This window comes from Rhinoderma darwinii, chromosome 13 (assembly GCF_050947455.1).
Source record: "Rhinoderma darwinii isolate aRhiDar2 chromosome 13, aRhiDar2.hap1, whole genome shotgun sequence".
NCBI lineage: Eukaryota > Metazoa > Chordata > Amphibia > Anura > Rhinodermatidae > Rhinoderma > Rhinoderma darwinii.
The window spans coordinates 52,180,077-52,190,585 of NC_134699.1; positions in this window are offsets into that span (position 1 = coordinate 52,180,077).

Here is a 10,509-nt window from a genome sequence, read left to right on the forward strand (position 1 = left end):
GAGGGCTGTGTGGCACTCTACAAGTGGGGCTCTGTGGCACTCTACAAGGGGGCTGTGTGGCACTCTACAAGGGGGCTGTGTGGCACTCTACAAGGGGGCTGTGTGGCACTCTACAAGGGGGCTGTGTGGCACTCTACAAGGGGGCTGTGTGGCACTCTGTACAAGGAGAGGTGTGTGGTACTCTGTACAAGGAGAGGTGTGTGGCACTCTGTACAAAGGGGGTCTTTGTGGCACTCTGTACAAGGGGGGAATGTGTCGGGGACCTGCATCTACAAGAGTGGGTGTTTGGCGCTTTGTACAGGAGACCTTCTGTGTTGCGCTTTCTACAGGGGCCTCAACTGGGGCATTATCACTGTGTCGGGGCACAGTTACTGAGGGGGCACTTTTATTATGTCAAGCACTGAGGGATCATTGTTACCATCTGGGGCACTGTGGATTAACATACATGTAACTACTCCTTAAGGCCTTATTCACACGGACGTGTCAATTTTGCGCGCGCAAAAGTTCAGTGTGGCATCAGCATATGGTGCGTGGCTGCGTGATTTTCCCGCAGCCGGCATCATTATGACACTCTGTATGTATGTTTACAAACAGAAAAGCACGTGGTGCTTTTCTGTTTTCATTAATTGATTTTACTACTGTAGCGCGGCACCCGGAAGTGCTTCCGTGTGCCTTGCGCAATTTGCACGAACCCATTGACTTCAATGGGTGCGTGCTGCGCAAAACACGGGCAAGAAAAGGACATGTTGTGTGTTTTACGCAGCGCACATACGCTGCGTGAATATAAATGACAGTCTCAACGGCCCCATTCACTAACATAGGTCCGTGCGACGCGCGTGAAAATCACGCGCGTAGCACGGACGTATAACACGTTCGTGTGAATAAGGCCTAATAGTTAAGCGAGCGGTTACATTAATATAGTCTTACAATTACAATCGGCCCTTTGAGGGCAACCAGAAGGCTGATGTGGCCCTCAGTGAAAGTAAGTTTGACACCCCTGCATTAAAACATAATATATAGCATACACCGTGATCCAAATTATTATGCACATTGGATTTAAGTGTCATAAACATTTAATTATTAGTTATTCAATGAAACTCATGGATGGTATTGTGTCTTAGGGCTCTTTGGATCATTGTAATCAATCTCAGACACCTGTGATAATTAGTTTGCCAGGTGTGCCCAATCAAAGGAAAACTACTTAAGAAGGACGTTCCACATTATTAAGCAGACCACCGGTTTCAAGCAATATGGGAAAGGATCTCTCTGCTGCCGAAAAGCGTGAAATAGTGCAATACCTTGGACAAGGTATGAAAACATTGGATATTTCAAGAAAACGTAAGCATGATCATCGTACTGTGAAAAGATTTGTGGCCGATTCAGAGCACAGACGGATTCGTTCAGATAAAGGCATAATGAGGAAGGTTTCTGCCAGACAAATTAATAGGATTAGGAGAGCAGCTGCTAGAATGCCATTGCAAAGCAGCAAACAGGTATTTGAAGCCGCTGGTGCCTCTGGAGTCCCACGAACCTCAAGGTGTAGGATCCTCCAGAGGTTTGCAAGTGTGCATAAAGCTATTATTCGGCCACCCCTAAACAATGCTCACAAGCAGAAACGGTTGCAGTGGGCTCAGAAATACATGAAGACTAATTTTCAAACCGTGTTGTTTACTGATGAGTACCGTGCAACCCTGGATGGTCCAGATGGATGGAGTAGTGGATGGTTGGTGAATGGCCACCATGTCCCAACAAGGCTGCGACGTCAGCAAGGAGGTGGCGGAGTCATGTTTTGGGCTGGAAACATGGGGAGAGAGCTGGTAGGCCCCTTTATGCTGCCCTCAGTGAGTACAATATATTGTGGATGACATGTTCATTTAAGAACTATACAGATAAGAATGTAAAAAAATACCACTTAATGAAGACTCCTTTATCAATGATGCATTCATAGTTTGTACATTTTCTTTCAGCCAAGTTTAAATGTTATCAAATCTATTGTAGCTAATATGGACTTTATAGTCTCCTATGTTAGGAATGCATTATATTGAATGCACACATACTTGGTCTCATAAATCCTATGGGGTTTTAAAAGCATTAGAGATATTCAGTCTCAATTTAATTCTTCATGGTCTTCTTGTTTATTATCCTATAAAAGCTTTACAATATTGTAAAGCTACATAGTAAGGGTACTGCACATACAATATGCATAAAAAAGTAACAGTGTTCAAGCAAAGAAGTCAGTTAGGTTTCTTTGCTATTTATTGTAGACTATTGTGGACTTTAAGAAGGCCTTTGACTCAGTGTGGCACCCGGGCATATTCCTGAAACTGCTGGAGAGCGGAATAGGAGGTAAAACCTATGACGTCATCAGAAGCTCCTACACAGAGAACAGATGCAGCGTGAAGGTGAACGGGAGAAGAACGGCTGATTTCCAGCAGAGCCGAGGAGTCAGACAAGGCTGCAGCCTCAGTCCAACGCTCTTCAACATCTACATCAATGAACTGGCCACAGCTCTGGAATCCTCCTCAGCACCAGGTCTCGCCCTCCATGACACCCAGGTGAAATTCCTGCTGTATGCAGATGACCTTCTGTTACTATCACCAACCGAGAAAGGTCTCCAAGACAACCTGCAAATCCTAGAAAAATTCAGCTCCACGTGGGCACTACCCATCAATGCCAAGAAAACCAACATCATGGTGTTCCAGAAGAGAAACTCAAAATCCCCCAGGCACCCGACCTTCACACTAAATAACGCCACAATCACAGCGACCGACAGGTACACTTACCTGGGCCTAGAAATCAACCAATCAGGAAGCTTTAAACAAGCCATAGAGATTCTGAAAGACAAGGCGTGCAAAACCTTCTATCAGACGAAAACTCTATCATCTCAAACCACCAGTGACGGTCTGGCTGAAAATCTTTGACTCCATCATCTCCCCAATCCTCCTGTATGCCAGTGAAGTCTGGGGTCCGGACACATACCCAGACTGGTCAAGGTGGGATTCCAGCCCAACAGAAATCTTCCACCTAGAATTCTGCAAACACCTTCTCCAAGTCCACCGGAGTACCACAAATAGTGCCTGTCGGGCAGAACTGGGCAGATTCCCACTACACCTCACAATCCAGAAGAGGGCGCTATCATTCTGGGCCCATCTACACAGCAGCAGGCAAAGTTCCTATCACCATAAAGCCCTGTTACACCAAGGGGTCCCAGGTAAACCAGGCCCCCCAGAACATCTCACCCTGACCCGGCCTGAAGAAAATGTCACCCAGCGCGGCCTCACAAAAGCCGAAATCAAGAAGACAATAAACAAAGGCCAAGAGGAATATATCAGTGACTGGAGGAACGACATAAAGACATCCCAGAAACTGACAATATACCGGAGTCTACAGCGGGAATATAAACTGGCGCCATATCTGGAGAAACTGCCAAACCCCAGAGACAGACAGATCCTGAGCCGCTACAGACTGAGCGCCCACAACCTGCTCATCGAATCCGGGCGCCACAGACAGGTGCAAGAACACCTGTGACTGCAGAAATACAGCAGACAAAAAATGGCGACAGCACCCTGCAACACTAATGCCACCTAAACCACTAAATATAAATAAATATGCACTAAAGCTAAATCTACTTACAAATAGGGAGGTTCTTAGTGCACATTTTGATCAAAAAGTGTTAGCCCACCTGCCACGACAAGGCGACCTCTGTAAGGTGGGAACCTACGCTGCACATACACCCAGAACTGGGACTAAGCCTACATATATACCTGGGGATGGTAGGATCCAGCATTGAACTGATTAAAATCACCCAGGGCAGAATGGGAGGAGTGCAAGAACAACAAGTGGAGGCAGTCACTAACCCCACATATATGGATCACATAAACACAACAAAAAGTTGAACAGCACATTCCAACTAAATGATACAAAATGTATGCAGGTGCAAGAACACCTGTGACTGCAGAAATACAGCAGACAAAAAATGGCGACAGCACCCTGCAACACTAATGCCACCTAAACCACTAAATATGCACTAAAGCTAAATCTACTTACAAATAGGGAGGTTCTTAGTGCACATTTTGATCAAAAAGTGTTAGCCCACCTGCCACGACAAGGCGACCTCTGTAAGGTGGGAACCTACGCTGCACATACACCCAGAACTGGGACTAAGCCTACATATATACCTGGGGATGGTAGGATCCAGCATTGAACTGATTAAAATCACCCAGGGCAGAATGGGAGGAGTGCAAGAACAACAAGTGGAGGCAGTCACTAACCCCACATATATGGATCACATAAACACAACAAAAAGTTGAACAGCACATTCCAACTAAATGATACAAAATGTATGCAGGTGCAAGAACACCTGTGACTGCAGAAATACAGCAGACAAAAAATGGCGACAGCACCCTGCAACACTAATGCCACCTAAACCACTAAATATAAATAAATATGCACTAAAGCTAAATCTACTTACAAATAGGGAGGTTCTTAGTGCACATTTTGATCAAAAAGTGTTAGCCCACCTGCCACGACAAGGCGACCTCTGTAAGGTGGGAACCTACGCTGCACATACACCCAGAACTGGGACTAAGCCTACATATATACCTGGGGATGGTAGGATCCAGCATTGAACTGATTAAAATCACCCAGGGCAGAATGGGAGGAGTGCAAGAACAACAAGTGGAGGCAGTCACTAACCCCACATATATGGATCACATAAACACAACAAAAAGTTGAACAGCACATTCCAACTAAATGATACAAAATGTATGCAGGTGCAAGAACACCTGTGACTGCAGAAATACAGCAGACAAAAAATGGCGACAGCACCCTGCAACACTAATGCCACCTAAACCACTAAATATAAATAAATATGCACTAAAGCTAAATCTACTTACAAATAGGGAGGTTCTTAGTGCACATTTTGATCAAAAAGTGTTAGCCCACCTGCCACGACAAGGCGACCTCTGTAAGGTGGGAACCTACGCTGCACATACACCCAGAACTGGGACTAAGCCTACATATATACCTGGGGATGGTAGGATCCAGCATTGAACTGATTAAAATCACCCAGGGCAGAATGGGAGGAGTGCAAGAACAACAAGTGGAGGCAGTCACTAACCCCACATATATGGATCACATAAACACAACAAAAAGTTGAACAGCACATTCCAACTAAATGATACAAAATGTATGCAGGTGCAAGAACACCTGTGACTGCAGAAATACAGCAGACAAAAAATGGCGACAGCACCCTGCAACACTAATGCCACCTAAACCACTAAATATAAATAAATATGCACTAAAGCTAAATCTACTTACAAATAGGGAGGTTCTTAGTGCACATTTTGATCAAAAAGTGTTAGCCCACCTGCCACGACAAGGCGACCTCTGTAAGGTGGGAACCTACGCTGCACATACACCCAGAACTGGGACTAAGCCTACATATATACCTGGGGATGGTAGGATCCAGCATTGAACTGATTAAAATCACCCAGGGCAGAATGGGAGGAGTGCAAGAACAACAAGTGGAGGCAGTCACTAACCCCACATATATGGATCACATAAACACAACAAAAAGTAGATAGATAGATAGATAGATAGATAGATAGATAGATAGATAGATAGATAGATAGATAGATAGATAGATAGATAGATAGATAGATAGATAGATAGATAGATAGATAGATAGATAGATAGATAGATATGAGATACATATTAGCATTGCCAAAGCAAGTAAGAAGTAAGGGAATGAGGGATAGGGACTGAGGGCTTGGGGATAGGGACGGGGTTATACAAGTCCATGGCATATCATGTCTCTCTCAGTTTATGGCATGCAGTGACATATTGTGCCGCTGTGCCCACTGTGGTTTCCTCTTCACCCAGCAGGATGTAGAGTTTCTCTTCCTCTTCCATGGAGCTGAAGTCCGGTAAGAGATCAGAGAGTCTCCTGAAGTGAGTGTCCCTCACTGCTGAGTATTTGGAGCAGTGTAGCAGGAAGTGGGCCTCATCCTCCACGGCCTCCTGGTCGCACTGTTGGCACAGTCGGCTCTCCCTGGGCTTGTAGGTCTGTCTGTGGCGCCCGGATTCGATGAGCAGGTTGTGGGCGCTCAGTCTGTAGCGGCTCAGGATCTGTCTGTCTCTGTGGTTTGGCAGTTTCTCCAGATATGGCGCCAGTTTATATTCCCGCTGTAGACTCCGGTATATTGTCAGTTTCTGGGATGTCTTTATGTCGTTCCTCCAGTCACTGATATATTCCTCTTGGCCTTTGTTTATTGTCTTCTTGATTTCGGCTTTTGTGAGGCCGCGCTGGGTGACATTTTCTTCAGGCCGGGTCAGGGTGAGATGTTCTGGGGGGCCTGGTTTACCTGGGACCCCTTGGTGTAACAGGGCTTTATGGTGATAGGAACTTTGCCTGCTGCTGTGTAGATGGGCCCAGAATGATAGCGCCCTCTTCTGGATTGTGAGGTGTAGTGGGAATCTGCCCAGTTCTGCCCGACAGGCACTATTTGAGGTGCTCCGATGGACTTGGAGAAGGTGTTTGCAGAATTCTAGGTGGAAGATTTCTGTTGGGCTGGAATCCCACCTTGACCAGTCTGGGTATGTGTCCGGACCCCAGACTTCACTGGCATACAGGAGGATTGGGGAGATGATGGAGTCAAAGATTTTCAGCCAGACCGTCACTGGTGGTTTGAGATGATAGAGTTTTCGTCTGATGGCATAGAAGGTTTTGCACGCCTTGTCTTTCAGAATCTCTATGGCTTGTTTAAAGCTTCCTGATTGGTTGATTTCTAGGCCCAGGTAAGTGTACCTGTCGGTCGCTGTGATTGTGGCGTTATTTAGTGTGAAGGTCGGGTGCCTGGGGGATTTTGAGTTTCTCTTCTGGAACACCATGATGTTGGTTTTCTTGGCATTGATGGGTAGTGCCCACGTGGAGCTGAATTTTTCTAGGATTTGCAGGTTGTCTTGGAGACCTTTCTCGGTTGGTGATAGTAACAGAAGGTCATCTGCATACAGCAGGAATTTCACCTGGGTGTCATGGAGGGCGAGACCTGGTGCTGAGGAGGATTCCAGAGCTGTGGCCAGTTCATTGATGTAGATGTTGAAGAGCGTTGGACTGAGGCTGCAGCCTTGTCTGACTCCTCGGCTCTGCTGGAAATCAGCCGTTCTTCTCCCGTTCACCTTCACGCTGCATCTGTTCTCTGTGTAGGAGCTTCTGATGACGTCATAGGTTTTACCTCCTATTCCGCTCTCCAGCAGTTTCAGGAATAGGCCCGGGTGCCACACTGAGTCAAAGGCCTTCTTAAAGTCCACAAAACAGGCGTAAATCTTCCCATGCTTTGTATTGTGGACGTGGCTCTTGATGAGGCTGCGCAGGGTGTAGATGTGGTCAGTGGTGCGGTGGTTTGGCATGACCCAGCTTGGCTTTGGTGGAGGACATTGTGCTGGGAGAGGAAGCTGAGGATTCTCTTATTCAGGATGCTGCTGAACAGTTTCCCCAGGTTGCTGCTGACACATATCCCTCGGTAGTTGGCCGGGTCGTACCTGTCCCCACTCTTGTGGATTGGTGTTATAAGGCCTTGGTTCCAGATTTGCGGGAAGTAGCCGGCACTCAGCACTATATTAAATAGTTTGACTATTGCGGCCTGTATTTCTAGCGGGCTGTGTTTTATCATTTCTGGTGAGATTCTGTCTAGGCCGCTGGATTTTTTACACCTTATGTCTGAGGTTCTCTCTGTTACTTCTTGCAGTGTTATTGGTGTATCCAGGGGGTTTTGAGAATCTTTAAGTGTTTCCTCCATCGCCTTCAATTTTGATATTATTTGTTTTTGTTCTTGGCTTTGTTCTTCTTTCGGGATATCTTTGTAGAGGTCCCTGAAATATTGGAGCCAGATGTTGCCATTTTGAATATGAAGGTTGTTTTTCTTGCAATTTTTGCCCATGTGTTTCCATAATTCCCAGAACGAGTTGTCATGGAGGGCGTCTTGGAGTTGGGTAAGTTTGGTGGAGATGTGCCTTTGTTTTTTCTTTCGGAGGATGGTCTTGTATTGCCTCTGTATGTTGCTGTAGGCCTCCTTCAGACCGGTGTTCTATCTCATATCTATCTATCTATCTATCTATCTATCTATCTATCTATCTATCTATCTATCTATCTATCTATCTATCTCATATCTATCTATCTCATATCTATCTATCTCATATCTATCTATCTATCTATCTATCTATCTATCTATCTATCTATCTATCTATCTATCTATCTATCTATCTATCTATCTATCTATCTATCTATCTCATATCTATCTATCTATCTATCTATCTATCTATCTATCTATCTATCTATCTATCTATCTATCTATCTATCTATCTATCTATCTATCTCATATCTATCTCATATCTATCTCATATCTATCTATCTATCTATCTATCTATCTATCTATCTATCTATCTATCTATCTATCTATCTATCTATCTATCTATCTATCTCATATTTATCTATCTATCTCATATCTATCTATCTATCTATCTATCTATCTATCTATCTATCTATCTATCTATCTATCTATCTATCTCATATCTATCTCATATCTATCTATCTATCTATCTATCTATCTATCTATCTATCTATCTATCTATCTATCTATCTATCTATCTATCTATCTATCTATCTATCTATCTATCTCATATCTATCTATCTCATATCTATCTATCTCATATCTATCTATCTATCTATCTATCTATCTATCTATCTATCTATCTATCTATCTATCTATCTATCTATCTATCTATCTATCTATCTATCTATCTATCTATCTCATATCTATCTATCTATCTCATATCTATCTATCTATCTATCTCATATCTATCTATCTATCTATCTATCTATCTATCTATCTATCTATCTATCTATCTATCTATCTATCTATCTCATATCTATCTATCTCATATCTATCTATCTCATATCTATCTATCTATCTATCTATCTATCTATCTATCTATCTATCTATCTATCTATCTATCTATCTATCTATCTATCTATCTATCTATCTATCTCATATCTATCTATCTCATATCTATCTATCTCATATCTATCTATCTATCTATCTATCTATCTATCTATCTATCTATCTATCTATCTATCTATCTCATATCTATCTATCTATCTATCTATCTATCTATCTATCTATCTATCTATCTATCTATCTATCTATCTATCTATCTATCTATCTATCTATCTATCTCATATCTATCTATCTCATATCTATCTATCTATCTATCTATCTATCTATCTATCTATCTATCTCATATCTATCTATCTATCTATCTATCTATCTATCTATCTATCTATCTATCTATCTATCTCCTATCTATCTATCTATCTATCTATCTATCTATCTATCTATCTATCTATCTATCTATCTATCTATCTATCTATCTATCTCATATCTATCTATCTCATATCAATTCAATTCAATTTTTTCAATTCAAAGAAGCTTTATTGGCAGGACCAAATACATATTAGCATTGCCAAAGCAAGTAAGAAGTAAGGGAATGAGGGATAGGGACTGAGGGCTTGGGGATAGGGACACATCTAGGGTCGGGGTTATACAAGTCCATGGCATATCATGTCTCTCTCAGTTTATGGCATGCAGTGACATATTGTGCCGCTGTGCCCACTGTGGTTTCCTCTTCACCCAGCAGGATGTAGAGTTTCTCTTCCTCTTCCATGGAGCTGAAGTCCGGTAAGAGATCAGAGAGTCTCCTGAAGTGAGTGTCCCTTACTGCTGAGTATTTGGAGCAGTGTAGCAGGAAGTGGGCCTCATCCTCCACGGCCTCCTGGTCGCACTGTTGGCACAGTCGGCTCTCCCTGGGCTTGTAGGTCTGTCTGTGGCGCCCGGATTCGATGAGCAGGTTGTGGGCGCTCAGTCTGTAGCGGCTCAGGATCTGTCTGTCTCTGTGGTTTGGCAGTTTCTCCAGATATGGCGCCAGTTTATATTCCCGCTGTAGACTCCGGTATATTGTCAGTTTCTGGGATGTCTTTATGTCGTTCCTCCAGTCACTGATATATTCCTCTTGGCCTTTGTTTATTGTCTTCTTGATTTCGGCTTTTGTGAGGCCGCGCTGGGTGACATTTTCTTCAGGCCGGGTCAGGGTGAGATGTTCTGGGGGGCCTGGTTTACCTGGGACCCCTTGGTGTAACAGGGCTTTATGGTGATAGGAACTTTGCCTGCTGCTGTGTAGATGGGCCCAGAATGATAGCGCCCTCTTCTGGATTGTGAGGTGTAGTGGGAATCTGCCCAGTTCTGCCCGACAGGCACTATTTGAGGTGCTCCGATGGACTTGGAGAAGGTGTTTGCAGAATTCTAGGTGGAAGATCTCTGCTGGGCTGGAATCCCACCTTGACCAGTCTGGGTATGTGTCCGGACCCCAGACTTCACTGGCATACAGGAGGATTGGGGAGATGATGGAGTCAAAGATTTTCAGCCAGACCGTCACTGGTGGTTTGAGATGATA